The 27026-nt window shown below is 37.0% G+C and overlaps 1 long non-coding RNA gene across 1 annotated transcript; it reads left to right on the top strand.

The window, feature by feature from the left end:
- The first annotated feature begins 4237 nt into the window (after window positions 1-4237).
- On the top strand, window positions 4238-6648 carry LOC134735821 (uncharacterized). The gene is made up of 3 exons (XR_010119345.1): window positions 4238-4331; window positions 4536-4665; window positions 6585-6648. It is a non-coding gene; the product is annotated as an uncharacterized lncRNA (long non-coding RNA).
- The last annotated feature ends 20378 nt before the right edge of the window (window positions 6649-27026 follow it).

The following is a 27026-nucleotide window of genomic DNA, read 5'->3' as shown; positions in this document are numbered from 1 at the left end:
GGTCCACTCCAGACCCTGTTTGGCTGGGTGTCAGCAGTGGTGGCTACAGAACAGCGGATTTTCGTGAGACCACAAATTCAGCTGTCTGATAGTTCCACTGGAAGTTTTGTCTCAGAGGAGTACCCGGCCCAGTGAGGTGTCAGTCTTTCCCTACTGGGGGGGTGCCTCCCAGTTAGGCTGCTCAGGGGTGAGGGACCCACTTAAGGAGGCAGTCTCTCCGTTCTCAGATCTCCAGCTGCGTGCTGGGAGAACCACTACTCTCTTCAAAGCTGTCAGTCAGGCAGGGACGTTTAAGTCTCTGGAGTTTCCTGCTGACTTTTTGTTTGTCTGTGCCCTGCCCCCAGAGGTGGAGCCTACAGAGGCAGACAGGCCTCCTTGAGCTGTGGTGGGCTCCACCCAGTTCGAGCTTCCTGGCTGCTTTGTTTACCTAAGCAAGCCTGGGCAATGGCGGGCGCCCCTCCCCCAGCCTCGCTGCCGCCTTGCAGCTTGATCTCAGACTGCTGTGCTAGCAATCAGCGAGACTCCGTGGACATAGGACCCTCCGAGCCAGGTGCGGGATACAATCTCCTAGTGTGCCGTTTTCCAGGCCCGTTGGGAAAGCTCAGTATGAGGATGGGACTGACCCAATTTTCCTGGTGCCGTCTGTTACCCCTTTCTTTGACTAGGAAAGGGAACTCCCTGACCCCTTGCGCTTCCCGAGTGAGGCAGTGCCTCGCCCTGCTTCGGCTCGCGCACGGTGCGCTTCACCGACTGTCCTGCACCCACTGTTTGGCACTCCCTAGTGAGATGAAACCAGTACCTCAAGCAGAAATGCAGAAATCACCAGTCTTCTGTGTCGCTCGGGCTGGGAGCTGGAGACTGGAGCTGTTCCTATTCGGCCATCTTGGCTCCACCCCCCCAATGAATTTGTTTTATTACCAATGGTGAGTAAAATTTTGTAACCACTCTGAGCTCAAACATAGTAAATTACATTTTTAAAATCAATTTCATTCAGTTTTACAGTATATTTTACTAGATTTGGACAGCTGTATTATTTCCTCATTGAGCATTTAAATATTCTATGTTCTCTTTTCTAAAATAATCACCATATTTGTTTTATTCCCAGTCATTTGTAGTTGGTTTCAATGCTAAGCTGCCAGCCCCTTTGCCTTAATTTCTCTATTCGTTTCTTATCCACTAATAGTTTCTTCAACAATGGTTACTAGAAACAATATTGTCTGAATACTTGCATGTTCAAAATTGGTTTTTTTCCTTATATAGAAGGGCAGTTTGGCTGGGTATAGAGCTCTTCAGGCACATTTTCTTCATTTTCTTTCCCAAAGTCATTTCAGGCATTGATCCACAGGTTTCAGGTATTAATAATGACTAATAAGAGGCTTGGGAGCCAATCTGATATTTTTTTTCTGCATAAGCGCCATGAGAACATGGTCTTTTATCTGTCTTGTTCACCATTCTTTCCACAACTGGCAAAATGCCTAAAACAGAGTAAGCAGTCAATAACTATTTGCTGACTAATAGAGTAAGGGAATTGATCTTTTTGCTTGAATGTCTGAAGAACTTTATTTTTATAGTCCAGTAAGTTCACTAGACTATATCTCTAGTTGAGCTTTTCCAAAGACATGGTGTTTCTTTTACTGCAGGGAGGGGTACTTACTATTATTGTGGCTCTCCTTTTTCTTCCTTTCCTAGTTGTGATACCTGTGACAATCTTTTGAACTCTTATTCACTTCCACTTTATTTTACTTTTTATCAAACATGTCCTCCACGTGCCTTACTTTGATTTTATCTGTGGTCTTTCTCCTTTTTTGCCTTCTTCAAATGAGGCCTTACTTCTTTAACAGTTTTATTTTTCTCCTTTTTTCCGAGGCTTAACAGATCATATGTCATCTACTTGCATTAACTTGCAAGTTATATCTGACACCTTATTATGTTTGTATTATAAGAAAAAAAGAAAATGGGTAAGTGGAAGCAGGTGGTTAGTTTGGGGTTATCTGTAGCTATCTGAGTTTATTAGTTTGGGACATTAATTCTGAAAACACTATAAAAGCCCAGGTACAAATCTTTAAAATACAAATTCTGCTTCATTGGGCATGCTGTGTTACTAAAATATTCACTACTGTCTTGTTGGTTCTGTTTCTACTTTTTAAGAAAACAATGGGAAATCTTCAGAGAATAATTTGGGACTATGTGGTGTTTGCAAAATGGTTATCTTTAGTAGCATGTTATACTTTTATAAATTTATTAGCATTTCATTTGCATATGCACTATATATGGTTAATATTTATAGGTGTGATAAAAATACATATCCAAATGAGGCATGTTATATCAGTTTATACTCAAGCCTACACAACTCAGAAAAAAAATAAGGAAAAAAACATTTCTTTGAGTGTACTATACTTCTGTGTGCATGGCATTGGCTCTAAAATGTTTTTCACTTTTTTATAAAGAGGCTTCTTTTTTGTTAATTTTCCCAACATATTCATATTTTCCTGTTCTTTCTATAATGAGTTTTAAACCAAGTGATAAGTATTAACAAGTATTTTTTTATTTTTTAATTTTCTAGGATGACTTTCCTGGATATAATAGAATTCCACATAGCACCAAGTTAATTTTTACTTTATTTTTTATAGGAGGTTCATCCATGTTAGTCAGTATTCCAGAACTCATTTTAGAGATCTACATCAATGTATGCAACAGCTTAGTCAATATCTTCACTTAAATGTCTCAACGGCGGGTCCACCGCACTTTATAGATTCAATCAAACAATGCAAAAACCAATTCAAATACAATTTAAAAACCAAACTTATAGTTCCCAAAAGCTTTGTCCTTTTTCAGATTTTTTAAAAATCTCATTAAATGGTACTACCACACACCCAGTTGCACAATCTAAGAACTTAAATGTTGTCCTTAGCAATTTCTCCTTGCCACATAACTCATACTCGTTTCAGTTTACCCTTCTTCCCCTCATGACTGATCTCTGTGTTCTGACTTTTTAATCTCTCATATTTCACTATCTTCATTTGCACTAACCCTATTTGAGCCACAATCATCTACCATATTACTACTGATGCTCTCTATTGGGACATTGCAATGTCCTAGTTCCGATCTCCCTTCTTACCCATCCCTCCTACATTTCATTCTCCACATGGCAACAAGAGAGAAACAAAATTTAACATAAATTGGATTACATCAATCTCTGGTTAATGACATACACTGACTTTCTTTTGCTCTCAATTTAAAGAATAAAGGCTTTTTATTTTCTTTACAAACTATGTATGATACATCATTACCCACCTCTCTGTCTGCATCCTATCTCATTTGCTCTACTACGTTATAAGCTTTCAAGTTGTCACCATGGGACATATGAAGTTTCTTATTTGTCAGGATGCGTGATTCTTCTGTCTGGCTCCCTCTAGACTGTAAACTCCCTAATGGAATGTCTGTCTTCTGCATATCATTATGTACTTAACACCTAGAACAAGGCCAGGGTGCAGTTCATACCAAATTAAGACAGGTTGAATGAATAATAAATATGAGTGCATCTTCTCAACCAATAAAGTAGTGATTAATTTCTCCCATCAAAATTTTAATCAAAGCCCATTTTATTTTCATAGGAATTTAATTAAAATATTGGAAAAAAATTAAATAATGTAATTGTTCAGCTTTTACCTGCGTTTGTCATACAAGTCATTTAAACTTTTTTTGAGTAAACTGTTTTTGCAAGATTAAAAAACTGTTATTTCTGATCAACATGTATTGAATTCCAAGTATTCTAACTCCTGACTGCTCTGTACTCAATGATATCCCTAAACATAGACTTCATATTTAACACTAAATATTTAAAGTATCTCTTTAATATCCAAAATTATTATTTCTTTAAACAAGCTATTGTTGAGACACAAAGCTATAAAGTTGGGATATTGTTACCATTGGGATTATAATACTGAAGTATGTGTGAGATTTTGACAAAGGTGATATTTCATGCTGAATCACGAACTATGTTACTAGGTCCCACTTGAAGGCAGCATCTTGTATAATATTTGCAGGTCAGCTTTCTGGGTTTGGTTTGCACACTATGACTCAGGCTTATGGATAAAAATGACTTTCCAATATGGGAGAGCATAACAGAAAACATATTTTATTAATATGCTCTAACAAATTGAATTAACTGAATCTCATGCCTCATCTCTCTTTTTCTAATCAATTTTAGATTTACTCCTTCGCAGAATATTAGAATGTGTTTTCTCAAGGTCATGCATAGATCTTGATGAAGAACTTGACTTCAGGGTGAGAGAGAACTTGGTATAAATCCTGATAATATCATTTAACAGGTTTGTGAGTTCAGGAAGGTGACATAACCTTCTAAACCTACATTTCTTCATCTATGTAATAGAGATGATTGATAATAGTACCATTGTAGAAAAAAACTGAATAAATATTAGCCGTTATATTACTATTTATTCAACAATGCAACTTTCATCAGTAGTTTCCCTACAGATGTTGCAAATAAAATAAAACTGTGCTCACACTCCTAGAATTCAGTCAATGGATTCTGCTATATGCTCATATCTACTCATGTCTACACAAAACTCTGAAAACAAACTTGATTCCGAAGTTGGAACTTGAAACAGAAATTCCACTTTACTATGCACATGACAATGCAAGGTATGCCTTTTCACAAGCCCAGCTTCCAAATGTGCGTAGCTTTTATAATACAGATCCAAATTAGTGTAGATTGTGTTCCAAGATAGACTGCACAGACAACATGATTTCACACAATTGCAGTAGGTGGCTCTTGAGAAAATCAAGCCCAAATGAAATGTATTTCTTTATGGGGTTATGCTTGTAATGCAAAATGTGTTTTAGGAAAGACTAAGTCTTGATGTATTCAATTCTGCATTTGGCCCTTTTCTTTCTCAATTTCAAACCAGATCCAGGTGGGAACATCAAAAGCTAGTGCCCACCCTATGTGTACACTCTGTGTGACAGCATACTAAGATTTTATTTTTCTTGAGTGAATAAACTGGTCTTATCCAACATCTCTTCCACAATACATGCATGCATTTTTAGTTTTGTGGTGTGCCTCCCTTCTGTACTGATATAATTTATTTTGCTCCTCTGCTAATGAGGATGGCTTTAGATAGCCATGAGCATCAGTCTGAAATAAAAATTAAAAGTCAGTATATTACATTTCTCCTTCTGTTCTTTCTGCATATTACATTGTTCCATAAGCTAATTGGTGCTAGAATTCCATCTCTCCTTTGGCACAATTTTCCTCTGTGGTATGATGCTATGAATATTTACGGTACAATAAAAATAATATAATAATGGGGATTTTCTAAACTTGTGCTGTATATATCTTCAAAGAGAAGCTGGGAGGGCTATATCTGTTACCTCCCACTAGAGCACATCTTTGTGTCCTGTGAAATAGCTGGCTGTCTCAAAGACCTTCACTTCCATGTGAGTTAAATGGCTTCCATACTGAAAGATTCTAAGAGAATTTTTCTCCTTCTGCATAGTTTTGACTATCATCATCTCTGAAACATTGCCAGATTTTTCTTACATTGAGTAGGCTTCAATTGATATCCTTATTCATCCTTCCTATGTCAACAACTACAATTCATTCTTTTACAGCCACCTTAAATCTTTAGTCTCTAAAATTCCTGGGTCCAGAATGCTCTGAGCAGACTATTATCTTGCTCAGTGAAGCGGGACTGCTTCACCCTCACTCCTCCTCCATCACCTTAACTGACTGGATTTCTTTTCATTTATAAATTTAACTCAAATTGTTTTCTTTTTTTCAAATATTCTTCAAATTTTCTCACTGCAGCCTATTTCCTAAGCCAGCTATCTGCTTAGCTACACATAATGCTCCTAATTCTTTCTTTTAAAATTGCCACATATCAGTCTCCCATTTATTCTCTACAGTCATGATTCGTATCTATTATATTAATATGATTAGAATTCATTCAATTTACTATTAATGATCACTGAAAAAGTAGGGTTTTTTTCTATTAACTATTTTTAAAACTCTAAGGGTCCCACCAAATGAACATCTTGATATTTCATTGTAAAATTTGGGAGAATACTTTTAAAGCTGTAAGATACTCCCAAAATAGTTCAGTTTTTGCTCTCTCTCTCTCTGGGTGTGTGTGCGTGTGTGTATGTGCATGTGTGTGTGTGTGTGTGTGTATGAGAAAGAGAGAGAGAGACGGAAATGCAGAGATGGGAGAAAGACAGAGAGAATGCTCTTAACATAAATATGTTTTGACAGGGTAATGTTGTGGAGAGACAATTCTCCACAAGTCTCTTACATTTTTTCATGTCTTATAAGCAGAGGCACTGTCCAGCTTTGCTCCGGATTATTATTTCAAAAATGTTAGTATAGTAAACAGCCTAAGTAGGTAGAGATAGTGTTTTCATCTGAAGCAAAGATCTGTTCTTTTTGTTTTTTTCTTTGTTTGTTCTATTTTTATTAATGTTCAGTATAGTAAAAACATGTTTCTCTTTGTGTAAAGATCAGATATGCTTTCTGCCCGCTATAGAAGATTTGGTTTCCCTAACTCATGCTTTCTCTCTTGTAGGGTAACTTAATTGCATGTAAAGATGCCACCTCAACCTTTTTGTGCTGCCCTATGGAAAGTGGAGCTTGAAGAACCAGTATAAATACTGATATACTGGCTACTACTACCTCTGTAAATAATAAAGTCCTTTGTTTCTTATCCAAGGCTTTATTATTTTTTCTTCTCTCTGAGTATCCATGAAAGAGGAACAGCATAACTTGTTAGTTGAGAAAGATTAACACACTTCGATTTTCCTGAGAATTTGGTGGTGAAAATGGGATGCTGACATAGGCATGTTCTCTGTTGGCAAAAAGAAAGAAAGGATTAGTCCCTGGGCCAATCAATAGGAATACAGGGAAGTTCATACACGGTCACCTGGATAACAGTGTCCTTCACTTCGTTGCCTTTTAATTAAAATGAGTTGAATAGATGGTTTCAGACAAAGCACTGGGAAGTAGATACAAAGACAACCACCCTGCTACTTTTTATGTAAGTGGGTGAAGAGAATGCCCCTATGTGGTGATCATCCTCAGTTCTACTGCTTTGTAATAACTAGTACTGAGATTTGTCCTGGGGTTTGATAGTAGAAAGTTCTGTCACCTTTCAGACAACAGAGATGCACTGGGGAACAACTGAGGGAAATTTATTACTACTATGTGCAGAAATCAGGCAAATCATTAAAATTTTGGCTGGTCCACTTGGGTAATGAAAGAGCGGGGCATATAATGCTTACTAAGGGGGAACAGCAACCGATGAGTGTTTTATGGCTTAGTCTCTCCTGCAGTCTAGACTGTCAACCCTAGATCCTTTCAGGGTTTTGTTGTTGTTGCTATTGTTGTTGTGTGTCTTGACTTCTATGTGGGAACTTTGGCTCTCTCAGGAAGACTTTCAAAATGAAGACAGACTGCTTGGGAAAACGACGGGTGAGGCATTAGCTAGTATTTTGGGCTGTTACTACACTGGATAGACTTTATGGTGCTAATGAAAGTGATCTACTAATTTATGGGAAAAACACTCAAATAAATCTAGATAAATTCTTGCAGGAAGCCATGCCATCTTGGAAAATTATCCTAGGCCTTATGTTGAAACTACACAATCTTGATCTGAAGAAATGTTATGGTAATGGTACTGCAAATGTTCTAGAGTAAGGTGGACTCTAAAGAAAAATAAAGACAACACTGTGTACATCAAATCTAAATAACTCAAAGGAAATAAATTCCACAGCCCCAAACAGAAAACAATGTGGTAATGGCTGTTGAATCAAGGGGTCCACAAAGCTAAAATAGATGGTGTCAGTGAGGATGATGTTACTGCTAATATAGGGCATTGAGTGAGCTAAAAACATTGGAAGTTCATTTGGTTGAGTTACATGCAGTCACCACTCTGCTCAAAATTGAAGATAAATAGGTCATGCCCTCCGATTCTTCCTTTACCACAACCACATCCTCAGCCTCTTTATGCATAAATATGATTTGGGGATAAGTTATATGTATTCCTGTCCAAAAGAAGGACCAGAGGCCATATGCACCTGTCTCGGTATGCTAGGTAACTTGGGGGAAGGCAGGGACTCAAACTTACATGGCTCTGTTGGGAAAGGTGCCCAACTCAGCATCTTGTTGGGGTTCTGTGTGTATAAAGATTCTCTGATTCAGTTAATGAGATATTTGGTCTGGGTATACAGTGGGGAACAGCAGCTAATATGGCCTTGTGGACACCACTGTTTGGGCAAATTTAATGTATAGTTGTGGTTTTCACTGTCGAATTCACTGTATGATATTAATGGTTTATATGTGGATACTATACATCATTATAATTACACCAATCAGAAAGTGCTATGTAGAGAGAATGACTAGTAGGACATGGAACTCATCTCCCAATTAATCTTTCTATCCTCTCCAGGACAGTCCAACAGAAACAGTACATAATCCAAGGAAAGCACATGGAAATCACAACCTTGATTAAGGTCTTAAAGGTAGCAAAGATAGTAAGACTTGCTAAATCCCAATTTAACAATCCCACATGGTCAATGCAAAAGATAGTGGGAGATGGGGGCTTACAGGTTGTTGATAATTGCAAAATTTATATCCAGTCATTGCTGCTATAGCCTCAAAAGCCATTTCACAGACTGAAGACACTCGATATATTATGTTGAATATTGCCAACACTTTCTTTTCTATCCCACTGGCACCCAAGAACAAAGACCAATGTGCCTTCATGCAGCAAGGTCTCCAATATACATTTGCAGTACTCTAAAAGAGGCACCTAAGCTCCCTTGCCATTTGCTACCAGGGTGTGGGCCAGAATAACATTAATGTCTCCATCTTCTGATGTCTGAAGTTTTCACTAACTAGATGATATCCTGCTGGTTAGCAAGTCAGAATTCTCAGTGTCCATGGCCCTGATTGCTGTATTATTACATTTCTACTAACAAGGGTGGCTACTGAGATTTAATACTTCAATAAAATTTAGGGTCCTGCTAGCCAAGGAGTATTAATATTTTGGCCCTATATGAGTGCATACTAACACTCTCAATCCTACTGGCTGTCAAGAAAAAATAAAATAAAACCAACTGTGTCTTTGCCACATCATCTCCAAAAAGAGATACAGCAATTTATTGAACTCTTTGGATACTAGAGATAGTGCATGTCTCAGGTAGCATTCTTCTTGGAAAATGGTACTAACTAGTCCACAGATAAGCATCTATTGAGTGAGGCCCGGACCAAAAGGATATGTTTAAAATTGCCCAGTGAGCTTTGCATGTTTTCTACACAACTGATCTCTTTGAACTATAATTCTCTGTGACTAATGATTTTGATGATTGGGGTGTTTGGAAAAGTGAAGCACCCCTATACCCACAGGAGTCTCTTGGGTTTTGGATTCATTGGCTTGGTGGCACAGGCGCCAAGTACACTCCTTTTAAAAGCAGCATTTAGCTTGGCATGAGACACTTGTCAAAACTAAATACCTGAACCATGAAGGAAGGGTTCGACAAGCCTCATTTGTCAGATGAAAGTAATACATTCAAGAATGCTATTGGTTTGGACCCAGTGGCATCTTTTCCTTTCATTTTCAAAAGAGGTTACTATCTCTTTGAGGAAGTCTTTATCCTTCACTCTGCCAACTGAAGCAAAGTGCTGTTATAATGGGGTCCTTGCTTCACAGAGGTTGCCCTAAATGCCTGGGCCTGATTCACTGAAGGCTCATCTCAGCAGGAACCTGATGGTGTTCACTGGACTGCTACAGCTGTTTGCAATACCAACTATTCAGACTGAACATGGACACTGTTCTTCAATTCAGTAGGATAATATTCCCTTTGATGAACCTTATTTTATGTTTGCTGTCTCTTGAGCTTTTGCTAATTGTCTAAACTACTTATTCTCCTACCTGGTAAACTGTAGACTGACAGACTTGAGAAGACTCTCTTTAGGACCAGAAACTGTGGTAACAAATCACCCTGCTGATTGAACCATCTGGGTCACTCATAGAGATATGCATAATGAGGATTTGTTCCCTGATGAAACCAGGTGAAGTCAGTCTGCTAATTGAGCCTGCATTGCTCAGATTTCCACCATTGCTGTCTAGATCCACTCTCATACAAGACATGGCAACACATCCATTATTATAGATCGAGCAAAGTAAAAGACCCTAAGTTTATGATGCACAGTCTTTATCACTGTATACCAGGCATATACATCTTGCCAGAAGTTAATGTGTTTGTTTCACGGTAGGAGAGACCACATCACACTGGGCATTCCACTCCCCTGCTATGGCACATTAACTAGACCAGAATGTTGTCTTCTCTCAAGGGTATCAGCAGGGCCTCATAGCTGGTGATTTTTTTTTTTTCATATTATAATGCTCGTTCCATGCCTGATCAGCCAAGTCCACACACAACAGTGGCTCTTGTAACTGGTCTATGTCATATTTTCAGATGTCTTGACAATTTAGAGACCGATGCTAGCACTTTTTTTGTCAAAAATATATGCAACAATTGGCTAATATTCGAGTTATACAATGGACTTCCTACATCCCCTAACATTCACAGAACTCTGGTATTGGAGAACATTGGAATGACCTTCTCAAAAATCAGCTCCAAAAGATTTCTGACTATACCTTCCTCAACTCTCCCTTATCCACACACTTTAATAAAGCAGTTTGGCTACTGAGTGTAGCTCTACCTAGAAGCATCATTCGTTTTCAGTTACTTCCTCCATAATGATCAGTATGAAAAAGATAAGAGGTCATGTAATCATATTTTGAAAGTTTGAGATTCTGCTCTGATTGTTACTGGGCATGATACTTGTTACTTCTCCCAATAGCAATCCCAAGCTGGACTGATTTGTATGCACGCTGTGTGTCTCCCCGGGCAAAAGGAGGCCTAAGGGATTCAAACTTAATTCTTATTCAACCACCTAGATTCTTTATGAAGATTAAAATAGGACACAGATCTTTCATGGTGGCAGAGAAAGAGTAACAACTTTGGCACCTAGAGCAGGAAAATCTTCCACCCCAGAAGCCATGGATGAGGTAGTGACATTAATAATTATTATTTTTTTCTTTCTGACTGCCCCTGGAGACTTCCCCAAGAAAAACTACCTTGAGTGGCTCTCCTAAACTGTAACACACACTTAAATTTAATTGATTTCTGTGTCTGTAATGCCCCTCAGTAATCTTCCACTAGGCAGCCCTGATGACAAATTAATTGCCATTTCTTTTATCCTTACCAAAAAATCTATCAAAAGAGCAAGTGATGGCCCTAGTCCCTATACTTTCAAGCAAAATTTCTGTCAATAATTCTAGTTATCTGCTTCACTCCATTCCCACTGCAATAGCTTAGTCATTTTGTGGAGTAGAGAAAGCCATCTGGATGATAGTGAGAAAATACAGAACTGCATAGACCAACTGCCTATGATCTTACCTTCAAAAACATTAAAGATATCCAGTTATTCAAACCGAATTGAGAAACCAAGCAGTGCCAGCTGGCCAGAAGGTGATATTAGAGCAATGTCGACCTGTCTCCTAGATGATGTAGATCCCACTTTGATGGTCTGAATAATTGTAAACAGTACTTTATTTTTAGGGGTGCCACATGTACTCTTGGGACTGTATTTCTTTTGTAAAAGCCAAGCATTCCCTTTGTCTCTCCTCCCCAAATGGTGATTGTCACCTTAAAAGTGGCCATAGCATACCTTCAAGCGTTTAAGGAAACACCCTAGTAGATCACATAGCCCTTAAATGATTGCCCTCTCTCTAAAAAATGAACTATACTTGGTTACTTAGGGGTGCTTCCCAGGAAAGCTGACTTGCTTTTTATACCCACCCTGTAGGCAGGTTTTCCTGCAATAGGAATCACCTAATTTAAAAAGGTAATATAAAATTTGTCTTTGATATTAGTTAAAGTGATCAAAGGCACCACCTTGGTCCTGGGATGTATTTGGTTTAGTCTTAACTCAGTGAGCAGGCGTGCTATTGATAATTTTTGCCCTAGATTTTCTCTTTGCAGGCCAAAGTAGAGTTTTCTTATTCTCTAACACATCCTGTTGTACCTGGATTAGTGCCTTGGGCCAAGTGGGAAGGTCAATATGGAAAGTTAAGGAGAGTGACACCTGGATTTCTAAAGTAGATCAAATGGTTTATGAGATTTGGTCAGCTGGTTGAGTCTGGGACCCAGAGGAGCACAGTTGATGTTAATACTACAGATTGCCTCATAATGCTGCTCAGATTCCTAATGATAGTAACCTTAATTAAATGCTATATGAGAAAAAAAGAACACATTTAGTTTCAACCTCTATCAGTCACATTAATTAGTGTGGCTGTCAGACTGATGTACTCATAGAAAAATTTGCTGAAAAGATAGCATTGGGTAAAGAAGACAATATTGCCAATAAACAATTCTGTATGTGTTTCACGTCTTGGCACATATAGAGAACAGAGGTAATAATAGCCATTGTTCTGGAGTATCATTTCAAGGGAGTTTGTACAGCAAAAGACATGGAAGGTAATGATAATCTCCCCCTACAAAGTAAAAGACAGGTTTTGTTTATTGTTCAGTATGACAAAGAGTGTGTTTTGGGGAGGGCAAAGATCTGGCAGATTACTGCCCATCATTAAAGATTTGATTTCTCTAAGTTCAGACTTCCTCCCCTATAATGTAAACCACTGTGTGTATGCAGGCACTCAGCTCACTTAGCTTTATCCTGTGGAGCACAAAAATAAATGCTGATATTCTGACTACTGCTATTGCTATTAGTAATAAGGTCTGTTGTTTCTGGCCCAGAAATCTTGTGTCTTTTGCCACCACACATAAAACTGTGGCAAGCTAAGTTGTCACGTGCATAGGGTAAAATCTCAGACCCTTCTAAGTTCTTGGCAAATATAATATTACTAATGTCTGCTAATTATGATTTCAGTTACTTTGTAAAGAGTGAAAAAAATTTAATCTAAAGATCTTATAGCTACCATTTCCAATTGATGCTGAACTTTAAAATTATTAAGTGAGTAAATTAATGTGATTATATAGTAAATAATTCAGTACTGTCCTTAAGAAAGATTCTGGTTCCCACTAAGGACATTTATTTTAATATTTTAGAGAAACTGATATAAGGTATAGAAAATTCCTCATGACAAAAATTGTTCTTTGACATTTGTGGATAGTTTACAAATCTATGGAATATTTCATTGAGAGCCCTCACTCTAATGGTGCATATATTTATGGGGTACCTGAGATATTTTGGTATAGAAATGCAATGAGTAATAATCACATGGTGGCAAATTGGGTATCTATTACCTCAAGCATGTATCCTTTGTGTTACAATCTAAGTATACTCTTTAACTTATTTTAAAATGCACAATTAAATTATAATTGCCTTGTTGTGCTATCAAAAACTGTCTTATTTATTCTTTAACTATTTTTTGTACCCATGAACAATTCCCATATCCCCACCACCACTCCATCACGCCTTCCAGCTTCTGGTAACCATATTTCTATTCTCTATATCCATGAGTTCAATTGTTTTCAGTTTTAGATCCCACAAACAGGTGGGATCTGTACCTGGCTTAATTCACTTAATGAATATAATGAACTCCAGTTCTATCCATGTTATTGTCAATGACATGATCCCATTCTTTTCTATGACTGGATAGTACTCCATTGTGCATAAGTACCACATTTTCTTTATTCATTCATCTGTTGAGGGACACTTAGCTTCCTTCTAAGTTTTGGCTGTTGTGAACAGTGCTGCAACAAACCTAAGAGTGCAGATATCTTTTTGATATAATGATTTCCTCTCCTTTGTGTCTATACCCAGTAGCGTGATGGCTAGATCGTATGGTAGCTCTATTTTTAGTTTTTTGAGGAACCTCAAAAACTGTTCTCTGTAGTGGTTGTTCTAATTTACATTCTCGCCAACAATGTAGGATGGTTCCCTTTTCTCCACATCCTCTTCAGCATTTGTTATTGCCTGTCTTCTGGATCTAAGCCATTTAACTGGAGTGAGATGCTATCTCATTGTAGTTTTGATTTGCATTTCGCTGATGGTCAATTATGTTAAGCACCTTTTCATATGCCTGCTTGCCATTTGTATATCTTCTTTCAACAACTGTCTATTCAAATATTTTTCCAGTTTTTTTTTCCACTGCATTATTAGATTTTTTTCCTATAGAGCTGTCTGAGCTCCTCGTACATTCTGGTTATTAATCCCTTGTCAGATGCGTAGTTTGCAAAAATTTTCTCCCTTTCTGTGGATTATCTCTTCACTTTTTTGACTGTTTCCTTTGCTGTGCAGTAGCTTTTTAACTTGATGTAATCCCATTTGTCCATTTTTGCTTTGGTTTTCTGTGCTTATAGGGTATTACTGAAGAAATTTTTGCCCAGACCAAGGTCCTGAAGAGTTTCCTGAAGGTTTTCTTGTAGCAGTTTCATAGTTTGATATCTTACATTTAAGTGTTTAATCCATTTTGATTTGATTATTGTATATGGCGAGAGATAAGGATCTACTTCATTCTGCATATGCATATCCAGCTTTCCTCATAGCATTCATTGAAGACACTGTCTTTTCCCCAATATATATTCTTGAACCTTTGTCAAAATGAGTGCACTGTAGGTGTGTGGATTTGTTTCTGAGTTCTCTATTTTGTTTCATTGGTCTCTGTCTGTTTTTATGCCAGAACCATGCTGTTTTCATTACTGTAGCTCTGTAGTATAATTTGAAGTCAGGTAATGTGATTCTTCTAGTTATGATTCTAGTTATGATTTTTCTTTTTTCTTTTTTTTTTTTTGCACAGGATAGCTTTCGTTATTCTGGGTCTTTGGAGGTTTCATATAAAATTTAGGATTTTTTACTATTTCTGTGAATAGTGTCATTGATATTTTGATAGGGATTGCATTGAATATGTAGTTTGCTTTAGGTGGTATGGAATTTATAACAATATTGCTTCTTCCAATTCATGAACCTGGAATATCTTTCCATTTTGGAGGTCCATTTCAATTCCTTTTATCAGTGTTTTATAGTTTTCATTGTAGAAATCTTTCACTTTGGTCAAGTTAATTATGAGGTATTTAATTTTATTTGTGGCTCTTGTAAATGGTTTTACTTCCTTATTTCTGTTTTGGACAATTTGCTCTTGGCATATAGAAATGTTACTAGATTTTGTATGTTGATTTTCATCCTACAATCTTACTGAATTTGTTTATCAGTTTGAATAGTTTTTTGCTGCAGTCTTTAGGTTTTTCCCAATATAAGATTATATCACCTGCAAACAAGGATAAATTAACTTCTTCCTTTCCAATTTGGATGCCATTTATTTCCTTCCCTTGTCAGATTCCTCTAGCTAGGATTTCTAGTACTATATCAAATAACAATGGTGAAAGTGAGCATTTTTGTCATGTCCCAGATCTTAAAGGAAAGGCTTTTAGTTTTTCACCATTCAGTATGATACTAGCTGTGGATTTGTCACATATGATTTTTATTATATTGAGGTGAGTTCCTTCTACACCCAGTTTTTAAGGGTTTTTATAATGAAGAAATGTTAAATTAATCAAATGCTTTTCAGCATCAATTGAAATGATCATGTGGTTTTTCTTCTTCATTTTGTTGATATGAAGTATCACACTGATTTATTTGCATATGTTGAACCGTTCTTGCATCTCTGGGATAAATCCTAGTTGATCATAGTGATTTTTTTTAATGTATCATTTAATGTTGTTTGTTAGTATTTCGTTTGGAATTTTTGCATCAATATTCATCTGAGATATTGTCCTGTGCTTTTCTTTTTATGATGTGTCTTTGTCTGGTTTTGGTGTCAAGGTAATACTGGTCTCATAGAATGAGTTTAGAAGTGTTCCCTGCTCCTCTATTTACTGGAATAGTTTGAGTAGAGTCAGCATTAGTTCCTCTTTACATATTTGGTAGAATGCAGCAGTGAAGCCATCAGTTTCTTTTCCTTTACTGGGAGACTTTTTATTATGGCTTCAATATCATTATTTATTACTGGTCTCTTTGGGTTGTGGATTTCTTCATAGTTCAATTTCCTCCAAATTTTCCAATTTTTTGGCATATAGGTGCTCATAGTAGCCACTAATGATCCTTTGACTATCTGCAGTGTCATTTGTAATGTCTCCTTTTTCATCTCTGATTTTATTTATTTGGGTCTTCTCTTTTTTTCTTCATTAATCTGGCTAAAGGTTTGTCAATTTATCTTTTTAAAAAATCAATATTATTTTGTTAATCTTTTTTATTGTTATCTTCATTTCAAATTCATTTATTTCTGCTCCAATATTTATTATTTATTTTATTCTCCTAATTTTGGATTTTGTTGCTCTTGATTTTTTAATTCTTTAAAATCCATCATTAGGTTATTTATGTGATGTTTTTCTACTTTTTGATGTAGATACTTATAACTATAAATTTACCTCTGAGTACTTCTTTCACTTGAATTTCATAGGTTTTGGTATGTTCTGTTTTCATTATCATTTGTTCCAGAATTGTTTTCAATTTCTTTCTTAATTTTGTCATTGACCCACTGGTCATTTAGGAGCATATCATTTAATTTTCTTGTCTTTGTATAATTTAGAAAACTTCTCTTTTTATTGATTTCTAGTTTTATTTCCTTGTGGCCAGGGAAAATGCTTGACATTATTTCACTTTTTTCAATGTTTTAATACTTGTTTTTTGATATAACATATGGTCTGGTCTATCTTTGAGAATGATTCATGTGCTGAGAATAAATTTTGCAGACTTTGGATGGAATGTTCTGTAAATATCTATTAAGTCAATTTTTTTCTGTAGTACAAATTAAATTCAATGTTTCTTTGTTGATATTCTGTCTGGGAGATCTGTCCAATGCTGAAAGTAGGATATTGAAGCCTCCAGCTATTATTGTATTGGAGTCTATCTCTCTCTTTAGCTCCAGTAATATTTGCTTTATATATATATATGGGTGCTCCAGTGTTGGGTGCATATATATTTACAATCATTATTCCTCTTGCTCAACTGACTCCTTTATCGTTATATAAGGACCTTCTTTGTCTTTTCTTATAGTTTTTGTCTTGAATTCTATTTTGTCTGATATATGTGTAGCTAATCCTGCTTTGTTTTGGTTTCTATTGGCATTGAATATCTCTTTTCCTCCCTTTATTTTCAGTCTGTGTGTAGGCTTATCATATGTGAAGTGTGTTTCTTGTAGGCAACATATCATTAGGTCTTCTTTTTTTATCCATTCAGCCCCTCTATGTCTTTTGACTGGAGAGTTTAGTCCATTTACATTTGATGTTATTGTGATGATGAGTAGAGACTCCTGCTATGTTGTTATTTATATTCTATTTGTTTTGTGTTCTTATTTCCTTCCTTCTTGTCTTCTTTTTAGTGAATGTTATTTTCTCTAGTAGTATGCTTTAATACCTTGTATTTTATATTTTGTGTATCCATTGTATGTTTTTCAATTTGAGATTTCCATGAGGCTTGCAAATGCTATTTTACAACCTCTTATTTTACACTGGTAACAACTTAACAATGATTGCTCAAACAAACAAGCTAACATGCAAAAGAAAACTAATACAAACTCTACACCTTAACTTTGTCCTCTAACTTTTGAGCTTTCTGTTTTTTCTCTTTATGTCTTATTGAATTATGTCTCAAAAGTTGTTGTAGTTATAAAATTTGATTGATTCATCGTTTAGTCTTTCTACTTAAGATTAGTTTCTCCACCAGGATTATAGTGTTATAATATTCTGGTTTTTCTGTATGCTTACTATTGCCAGCAAATTTTATATCTTCAGATGATTTCATCTTGCTCATTAACATTATTTTCTTTCAGATTGAAGAATTCCCTGTAGCTTTTCTTGTAGGACAGGTCTTGTGTTGATGAAATCCCTCAGGTTTGGTTTGTCTGGGAAGGTGTTTATTTCTCCTTCATGTTTAAAGGATATTTCCCCAGATATGCTATTCTAGGGTAAAAGTTTTTGTTTGTTTGTTTGTTTGAACTCAGTAAATTAAATATGTCATGCCACTCTCTTCTGTTCTGTAAAGTTTCTACTGAAAAGTCTGATGCCAGATGTATCGGAGCTGCATTGTATGTTATTTGTTTCTTTTTTGTTGCTGCTTTTAAGACCCTTTCTTCATGCTTGACCTTCAGAAGTTTGATTTTTAAATGCCTTGAGGTAGTCTTCTTTGGGTAAAATCTGCTTGGTGTTCTATAACCTTCTTGTATTTGAATGTTGATATCTTTCTCTAGGTTTGGGAAGTTGTCTGATGATATTATTGTTTTTTTTTTTTTTTTAGTTTTGTTGCTCTTTTATTGTCAAATGAAATAAAATATGCAAAGAATATATAATTTTGGAATGTCATTTGAAAATTTGAGAAATACATCTTCTGGCTTTTAAGCTTTAGAATGAAATAGAAAGTTACATTGCACAATTGTTATGAATGTGTGTTTTTTAAGAATGCAATTATCAAGAGTTTCAGACTACAGACATAACAGGCTTTCTTAAAAAAGATATTATTCTTTTGAATAAACTTTCTACCTCTATGACCTTCTCCACCTCCTCTTTAAGGCCAATAAGTTTTAGATTTGCCCTTTTGAGGCTATTTTCTAGATGTTGTAGTCCTTCATCATTGCTTTCTGTTCTTTTTTCTTTTGCCTATTCTGATTGTGTCTTAAATAGCCTGTCTTTAAGCTCATTAATTCTTTCTTCTGCTATTGAGAGGCTCTGACAACTTTCTTCAATATGTCAACTGCATTTTTCAACTCTAGAATTTCTACTTCTTTTTAATTATTTCAATTTATTTGTTAAATTTATCTGATAGAATTGTGAATTCCTTCTCTGTGTTATCTTGAACTTCTTTGATTTTCCTTAAAACAGCTATTTTAAATCCTCTGTCTGAATGCTCACATATCTCTGTGACCTCCAGGAGTTCAGAAAAATCCTGTTTCTCCAGAATTGACCCTGGTACCTTAATTTGTTCGTTTGGTGTGGTCATATTCTCCTGGATGGTCTTGTTGCTTGCAGATGTTTTTGGTGTATGGCCATTAAAGAGTTAGACATTTATTGTAGTTTTTGCAATCTAGGCTTGTTTGTGCTTGTCCTTCTTGGGAAGATTTTCCAAGTATTTGAAAGGATTTGGCCCCCAAGTCCAACATTGCTGTGGTTCCTGCAGACTAGTAGAGGTACTTCCTTGACAGTTTTCAGATAAGATTTAGAAGAACTCTCTGGATTACTAGGCAGAGACTTTTGTTCTCTTAACTTACTTTCTCCCAAACAAAGTCTGTGTGTGTGTGGTGAGCCACTTGAAACTGGGTTGTGGTGATGCAAGCACCTCTGTGTTCACCACCACTGAGACTAGACTGGGTCAGACCGGAAGCCAACACAGCACTCAATCTCACCGAAGGCCCACTGTAAAATCCACCTGACTACCACCTATGTTCAGTCAAGATTCTAGGGCTCTGCAATTGGCAAGTGGTGAAGCCAGCCTCATTTCTGTCCTTCCCTTCTGGGTGGTGAGTTTCCCCAGGTCCCAGGTGGGTCCAGAGATTCTGTCTGGGAGCCAGGGTTTGAAGTCAAAAATCTTAGAAATTTACCTAATGTTCTATTCTACTGCAGCTAAGCTGACACTCAAACCACAGTACAAAGTCTATCCTGCTCTTCCCTCCCCTTTCCATAAGCAGAGGAGCCTTTCTCTGTGGCCAGTGCCAACACTGGCCCATAGGGGATTCTGCCAGGTCGCTGCCGATGCTCACTTAAAGCCCCAAGGGCTCTTCAGTCAGCTTGTGGTGAATGCTACCAGGCCTGGGACTTAGCCTTCTGGCCCAGGGAAGTTTCACAAACCTGACTGAGAGTCTAAGCCTGGACTTAGGGACTCCAAGAGCCTGCTTGTTGCTCTATCCCACTGTGGCTAAGGTGCAAAACAAGACCCCTTGACTTTTCCCTCTGCTTTTATCAAACAGAAGGAGTCTTTCACTGTAGCCACAACAGCTAGGAATGTGGTGTGTCCCACCTGAAGCCAACATGTCTCACAGCCCAAGGCCCATTGTGTACTACCTGGGTATCCCTGCTGGTTGTTCGGGACTTACTGATTAAAGGCCTCTTCAATCAGTAGGTCATGAATCCTGCCAGGACTGGGTCCTACTCTTCAAGGCAGCAGATTCCCTTTTGGTTTGGGGTGGGTCTAGAAATGTTGTCTGGGATCTAGAGTCTGGAATGGGGACCTCACAACTCTGCCCAGTGCCCTATTCTATTGTGGCTGAGCTAGTAAGCAAGTTGCAAGGCAAAGTCCTCTCTACTCTTTACTGTCCTCTCCTCAAGCAAAAGGAAAGAGTCACTTTCGTTGCTGTCAGTTGTGCTGCCTGGATTTGGGGGAAGGGTGTCACAAGTATTTCTTTGGCTGCCCCAGCTGTTGTTGTACTAGATCATGTGCCACCCTAGTCCTCTGGCTCTGAGCCCAACCCAAAACTAGGAGTTGCCTAGGAATTGCAGTCCTTGTTTCCTACACTGCCTTTCTGGTTTACCTAGGACACCAGAGAACTTTGGCCTCCATTGGCAAGGCTTGCCAATACACTCAAGTTTCAACCACTACAATGGGCAATTCCCCTCTGTCTAGGGCCAGTCTAGGGCTCCCTTGATGCCTGGGAACTGGCTAAGCGCAGCATGTCTTTTCTCTCTGCTGTGACAGGGCAGTGTGAACTTCAGCGTAAAGTCCCCCAATCACTGCCTTCTTTCTCACTAAAGGAGACAGACTCTTTTTGCCCCACAGGACCATGCAGGGAGATGGGGGAGGCATGATGTTGGCAATATAAGACTGTCTCTCTTACCCTCTTCAATGCCTCTCTTTCAGCAATGTCAAGTTAAAACAAAGTACTGTATGGCCTACCTGATTTTTAGTTCTTGTGACTGTACTGTTTAGATAGTTGTTAAAATTTTGTGTCCCTACAGGGAGATAAAGGTTGTAAGCTTCTGTTCCACCATCTTGCTCCACTGCCAATGGTTATTACTGAAAAGTCAAAAGATGAGTATAGTGAGAATGTGGAGAAAAGGAAACTCATATATTATTGAGAGGAATATACACTAGTAAAAACATTATGCAAAACAGTATGGAGGTTTCTCAAAAAAATAAAAGCAGAAATACCATATGACCCAGCGATTCCACTTCTGCACATATACTCAGAGGAAATAAAATCATTATCTGAAAGAAATCTCTGCGTGCTCATGTTTCTTGCAGCATTGTTTACAATAGCCAAGATATGATAATGACCTAAGTGTCCATCAATTAATGAATGAAGACCTTTTAGTGTGTGTGCATATGTACAAAATACATACATACAATGAAATATTACTCAGCATTAAAAGAGAAAGAAATTCTGTCATTTGCAACAACATGGATGAACCTAGAAGACATTATGCTAAGTGAAATAAGTTAGACACAGAAAAACAAATACTGCATGATTTCACTTATATGTGGAATCTAAAAAACTTGAACTCATAAAAACAGAGTAGAAGGTTGGGTACCAGGGATTCAGGTTGGGGAAATGGGAATATATTGGGGATATATAATTGCAAAAAGGTGATTGAGGTGGGGGAAATGGGGATATATAATGGAGATATATAATTACAAAAAGTATACAATTGCAATGATAAGATAAATGATTTCTGGATCCTAATGTACAGCATGATGACTAAGGTTAATAGTAATGTATACCTGAAATTCACTAAATCATAAGTAGATGGGTATGTTAATTAGCTTGATTGTGGAAATCATTTGATAATGTATGTGTATATCAAAACATTACATCGTTGTATACATATATGAAATATTTGTCAAGTATATCTCAGTAAAGCTTAATAAAAATGAGTTGTGTGGGGTAAAAATGAACTTGGGGAAAATATTTAAAATTTTCTTCTTTGCTAGTATTAAGAAAAAGTACTAAGGGTAGGGAAAGGTTATTAGTTTGCTATCACTCAATCCCTGCTGAGCAGAGTAGAACAGGAATAAAAAAAGGAAGTCAGCTCTATAATCCCAGCTGCAGGCTGATGAATCAGTCAGTGATTAATTGTTGCTACTAGTAATTGAAATAATCATATTTCAGAGAGAAAAAAAACACTTGGTCTCTAAAATATATTTGCTTAAAAATGTATTGCTGCGATATTACTGAACTTTTAAAAATGAGTTATAAAGATCTTCATGCAAAACTAAAAGGGATGTGATTACCAAAATCACTCCAACATCTGGTATTAGGTCTTAAAAACTCTCCTCTGACTGTCAAAATCAGTAGTTCCCTTTACACTAGCCATCTTATTTTCTTATGGACTTTTCTTTTAAAACAGAGATTGCTTTATAGAGAACACAGCATAATGTAGAATGCAAACTAACAACAATAAAAATGATAATATACATTGCCTAATTTTCAACAAAGCAGTGAGTTTATGTTTACTCTCTCCCACAAAATAGTGTTCATGCTTTTTAATTGATGTTAGTGTGACTCATTTGACAGAGTTTATCGTGCTCCAAATTCTAAGTGTGTAGGACCCTACCCTAAGAATTCTAGAGTTGCTGTCTTCAAGGAGTTTACTCTTTTGTTGTAGAGACATAGTGTATACATAAAATGCTAATAATAGCAAATGGATAATATAATCATTAGAAAAAAACTTTCTAAAGTTGGAAATTTATATTTAGTGAGTGCTTAATATCTTATTCAGGCTGTCTACAAAGTTTTCTTTTAACTAATCTCCAGAACAACCCTGAGATGAGGATATCATATCAATTTTAAATGAAGAATAAATAGGATCAGAAAGGTTAAGTGATTTGCTCAATTCCACATTGTCAGTACATAGTAGAACCAATGTTCAAATATTATTTTAGGTCCATCTGATTGCAAAAACAAAAGACAGAGAGAGAGAGAGAGAAAAGTAACTTCACATTTTAAATCCTTGGTGATGATAAAAGTCTGAAAGAATACCATTTACAGAGTAGAAAAATTGAGAGAAAAAAATAAAATGGGAGGAAAGATGAATTTATTATTATATTATTGTTTCTGAAGCAATGCTAGGGCATATAAATATAAATGTCCAATAGAGACCATTTTTTTAAAAATTCTAGTTTAAAAATATAATGAGGGCCAACCACGGTGACTCATGCCTGTAATTCCAGTACTTTGAGAGGCCAAGGTGGGAGAATCACTTGAACCCAGGAATTTGAGACCAGCCTGGGCAACACAGTGAGACCCTGTCTCTATTAAAAAAAAAAAGAATTTAAATTAGCCAAGGATGGTGGCACATACCTGTATTCCCTCCCAGCTTCCCAGCTTCTTGGGAGGTTGTGGTGAAGGATAGCTTGAGCCCAGGAGGTTGAAGTTGCAGTGAGTCAGGATTGTGCCACTGCACTCCAACCTGAGTGACAGAGCAATAACCTGTCGCAATAAAAAATAAATCAGGACTGGAGATGTGAATATGGTACTTAATTGTGCTTCAATGTGGACATGATGAAAAGTCAATAAATGAGCAACTATATTCTTGATTCCAAACAACTAGATTATATCCTTGAGCAGTTTGAATTCTAGAGAGTATGGCGAATAGTTAGTAAAAATGGCTGTAACAATCCCTCCCTTGCCCGTGGGTACATGCTACTCCTCATGTTAAAAAAAAAAAAAAAAAAATGGAATTTATTTATCTTCTCCTTCAATCTGGATTGACTTTAGATTTGATTTAACCATGTGGTGGAAGTGAGATTGTGCTTGTTCAGGGCCTAGACTTTAAGAGACATAGCCGCTGATTATTTCATTCTTTTGCTATCCTAAGTCTTCTAGAAAAGAAGTCTAGGCTATCCACTTGGAGAAAGTGGCCATGTGAATAAAAGGACCCCAGCAGCAGCCCAGCACCATGGTTCCTGACATGTGAGTAAGGTCACCTTTGATCCTTTACCCCAACTATCACCTGCATGGGTGAATGCAGCCAAGATCACAGAGCACAGATGAGCCATCCCTGACAAGCCTTGCTCTCATTCTTGGAAAACAGAATCATGACTAATAAACTGGTTGCATTTTAAGTTACTGAGTATTAAAGTAGTGTGTTGCACAGTATAGCTAAGAAACAGAAGGGGACTAACAACAATTAATCTATTAAATATTTGTTTTCCCTCCTGACAGACAATGAAACATTCCCATAAGAAACATAAAGCAGGCTGGGGGCGGTGGCTCACGCCTGTAATCCCAGCACTTGGGAGGCCAAGGTGGCAGATCACAAGGTCAAGAGATCAAGACCATCCTGGCCAACATGATGAAACCGTGTCTCTACTAAAACTACAAAAATTAGCCGGGCGTGGTGGCATGTGCCTCTAGTCCCAGCTACTTGGGAGGCTGAGGCAGGAGAATCGCTCAAACCTGGGAGACCTAGGAGGTTAAAGTGAGCCAAGAAAATGCCACTGCACACCAGCCTGGCCACAGAGCAAGACTCTGTCTCAAAAGGAAAGAAAGAAAAGAAAAAAGAGAAGAAAAGAAAAGAAAAAAGAGAAGAAAAGAAAAGAAAAAAGAGAAGAAAAGAAAAGAAAAAAGAAAAGGGCCGGGCATGGTGGCTCATGCCTGTAATCCCAGCACTTTGGGAGGCCGAGGCGGGTGAATCACAAGGTCACGAGACTGAGACCAGCCTGACCAACATGGTGAAACCTTGTCTCTACTAAAAATAGAAAAATTAGTTGGGCGTGGTGGCACGCATCTGTAATCCTAGCTACTTGGGAGGCTGAGGCAGAATTGCTTGAACCTGGGAAGCGGAGGTTGCAGTGAGCCAAGATCATGTCACTGTACTCCAGCCTGATGACAGAGCAAGACTCTGTCTCAAAAAAAAAAAAAAAAAAGAAAGAAAAGGAAAGAAAAACATGAAGCAAGGCTTAAAGATGCAGAGCTACCAAGGAAGTGGTAGAGAAGTATTTACACTGAGTGGCCAGAGAAGGCTTCCTGAAGAGATAACATTCGAGCAGAAAAGGAAGTTAGAGAACTAAATGGGTAACAGAGATGAGTCACAAACACCATAAAATATATATATATATCTACAAATGTTTTCGTGGCATGTTATCAGAAATATATTCAAATCAAATTCACCATCCTTCCTATATTGGCATCCACATAGAATGCCCATCCTGTCATCTCCTTTTCTCTGCGTTACTATTTATCTTTACAAATCAATTTAGCTGTCATCTTCTCCAGGAAGACCTACCTGACTTTTCTAATCTGGGTAGTGTTCTCTTCTATGTCATCATAGCTTCCTGTATTTTCTTATATGACAGTTTGTAATATACATTAAGCTTAGAGCTCTTTTAGAGTAAAGATATTCTAACTTTGATATACCCTGCAATATGTACATTGCAGGTAAAATGGCAATGTTTTTCTGCCTCTACTTACACTGCATTCACTATTCTTTCTTTTGTTTTACTTTATTTCCTAATGGGTCCTAGTGTAAGCACGTCACCAAAATTTAGATTAAATCAAGAAAAAAATTTTTGACCAATGGCTGCTTAATCTGTCACTGAAAAGTAGCAACAAAACCAAGCTTTTATCAACCAGAAAACATATTGTGCTTCCTTTGGGAAAGTAAACAAGACAGTAGACATAGAAGCCTCACACAAAGGGAAAAATAAACTGAAGGATTTTAAGAGTAACACCTGTCAAATGGAGCAATAATGTGTATGGTTTGACAAAATAGGCTGGTGACTGTCAAAATAAATAATAAACCTTCCAGCTCTGACTAATGACTGAACTATGCTGGAAGACTTGAGAGAAGCATCCAACAAAATGCAAAACTGAAAGAAAAATTGGAACGGTCGGCACAGCCTCCTAGCAGCTAAATTTCAAGTAATTTTGGAAAAACACAAACCATTCACCAAGTTCCATGGCAGAGGGAAAAGTTCCAAAAACTCTTCTGATTGAGCATTCTGCTTTAGTTAGGAAATCACATCTCTTCTGATGGAGTGCCAAGAAGTTGGTTTCTGCTTTTTCAATACAGAAAAAATCCTGCCGTGACTGTGACATTCTCTGTGCAGACATTCAGCTGACTGCCAATAATATCATTAGGGAAGAACAGCTAGAGCTGGACCCCTTTGTACGTAGAGTGAAGCAAACTGCAGAAAAGGCATAGATCCAGGGAAAGCCCATCTCTGATACCTTTCTATTTTCATTTCTTCCCAATTCAGGTACCTAATTTCCTTTAGTCACAGCTTCTTAGAAGACTATCTTATTTTTTCTTACCAGCAAGCAAAGATTTTCTAACATTATTATAAAGAAAACTGGCCAAGTGTCTGCTGATTATGTTATGATCCTTTCCAGGGGCAGTTTCATTTATATAAATTGTTTTTTGAAGACCCAAAAAGACTTGATAAATTTCTGCTCTAGAATTTAATAATATATCACAAGTGGAAGAATGCATCATTAGTGGAAGAATTTTAGGCATCTCAAAAACACAGTTCTATAAAAGTCATCTTTTTTCAGAAACTTTCCACTTATCTCTCAAGTTCAAAGTAGCAGAGGTGAGTTCTGGTTTTCCCTCTGTCTGACTCCTTTAATTTTGTCTTTGTTTCCAGAGTAAACTATGCTCTAGATTCCCTATATCATAATGAAAGAGAGAGGAGGAAAAACAAAGTATCCTTTTTTAAGGGGGGACCATTTCTAGGTATTATTTAGCCTGCAATAACATGGCTTGCTTTCTTATTTAATTATTTTTATTTATGTTCTTCCACTATTTATTTCTCCTTCATGTCTTTTATGCATTAGATTGTATTGAACCTAGTTCCAAATATGTTTTTTTTTCATAAAATTTGGTTACTGTTTTAAGTAAGCAAAGTTGAGATGAGAAATAAGCTAAATATTAAATCTAAAAACATATGTTTAATATTTGTTTATTCTAACTTAAATATATTTGCTAAAATCTGTAATTTAAAAACCTCCTAACCATTTTATTTATTTTAAGCACTGTCTTGAAGAGTTATACTG

Source organism: Symphalangus syndactylus, chromosome 2, assembly GCF_028878055.3.
Source record: "Symphalangus syndactylus isolate Jambi chromosome 2, NHGRI_mSymSyn1-v2.1_pri, whole genome shotgun sequence".
Classification (NCBI taxonomy): Eukaryota; Metazoa; Chordata; class Mammalia; order Primates; family Hylobatidae; genus Symphalangus; species Symphalangus syndactylus.
The sequence above is the reverse complement of the archived record's forward strand: the minus strand, read 5'-3'. Positions and strand labels throughout refer to the sequence as shown.